This window comes from Rhinopithecus bieti, unplaced genomic scaffold (assembly GCF_001698545.2).
Source record: "Rhinopithecus bieti isolate Rb0 unplaced genomic scaffold, ASM169854v2 scaffold_20819, whole genome shotgun sequence".
Lineage (NCBI taxonomy): Eukaryota > Metazoa > Chordata > Mammalia > Primates > Cercopithecidae > Rhinopithecus > Rhinopithecus bieti.
In genome coordinates this window covers 280,219-281,669 of record NW_016809904.1, presented here as the reverse complement: position 1 = coordinate 281,669, position 1,451 = coordinate 280,219, and positions in this window count along the sequence as shown.

The following is a 1,451-nucleotide window of genomic DNA, read 5'->3' as shown; positions in this document are numbered from 1 at the left end:
CGCCCTCCTTTCTTTCTTTCTTTCTTTCTTTCTTTCTTTCTTTCTTTCTTTCTTTCTTTCTTTCTTTCTTTCTTTCTTTCTTTCTTTCTCTTTTTGTTCCTTTTAGGAAAATGGGAACTGGGGTGGCCTATTTGTCAGTCATCATCACTAATAACTCATGATCATACAATGCCTTCAAAATGTATTCGCTGGCGGATCAGTAGGAGCCTAGTTGGTGAGTCTGAATTTTTTTTAGGAATGATCACAAACTATGATTTGCTTTTCTGCTAGTTGAGACTGTTCCTATTCCTGTTAATAAGCTGATTGAGGCAAGATGTGAAGCTGCTTGCAGGTTGCGAAGCTCCCGGGCACTGATTGTGTTAGAAAGTAACACCACCTGCCAGCTGTCACTCATTTCTCAGTGGCTAGAGCTCAGGCATCTGGGCACCAAGGAGCCAACCACTCTCCAGGCAGAGGGGAACCCACACTGACTTAGAGCTGATGGGCTAGGGCAAGACATGCAGGAAGTAGAAGGCCACTTCATTTCCTCACTGGCTTGTTCACTCCTGACTCATCACAGGGGCTGAAGACCCAAAGTGGAACTGGACCTGTCTCTGCCACCAGGTGAATTATAAAATGAGTTGGGGAAGACTTTCTTGCTTTTCCATTTTCTGAAAGTTTGTGTAGGATTGCTATTTCTTCCTTAAAAGTTTGATGGAAGTCACCAGTGAGGCTGTCAGCACCTGGCCTTTTCTCTGTGGGATTTTTTTTATTGTTGTTGTTGTTGTTTTGCTTACTTAATTCAACTTCTTTAATATAGGCTTACTCATCATTTCTACTTCTTCTTTGGTCAGGTTTGGTGATTTGCATAGTTCAAGGAATTTCTTATCTAAAGTTGTTCAAATGTTCTTTTATTCCTTAACTGCAGGTGGTTTCTGTAGTGATACTGTCTTCCATTGATGGGATGCACAATCTGTGTCTTCTCTCTTCTTGAGAGACTATGATCAGAGTATTACAGGCTTATCAGTTGTATCAATCTTATCAAAGAACCAGTCTTTTGTTTCATTGATTTTTCCGGGCTCTAGGCAGAGATGGGGCAACCACTGGGCTCACCTCATTTGTTTTCCTCCTTTCAAGATTCTCCATCCTTTCCTTCCTGTTACCTGTTGTCTGAAAATAGTAATTTTGTATTTTTGTCCAGTTTTCTAGTTGTTTAAAGTGGGAGGACCAGTTCTGTAGGAATTATTCCTTCTCGGATGGAAGCTAGAACAGGACACTTTTGGTTGTAACAGAACATCCTGATTCACTATCTGACTATGTATAAAGAAGATACTCTCGCTTATCATCAGGAAAGAAGGTGGTTTGAGTGCTGGTTGATGTAGTGGCTCTGCCGTGTCAAGGCCTGAGTGCTCTTATCTTTCTGCTCTACCATCCATGCCTGTCGGTCACTCCATTTCCCGACTGCATATGTC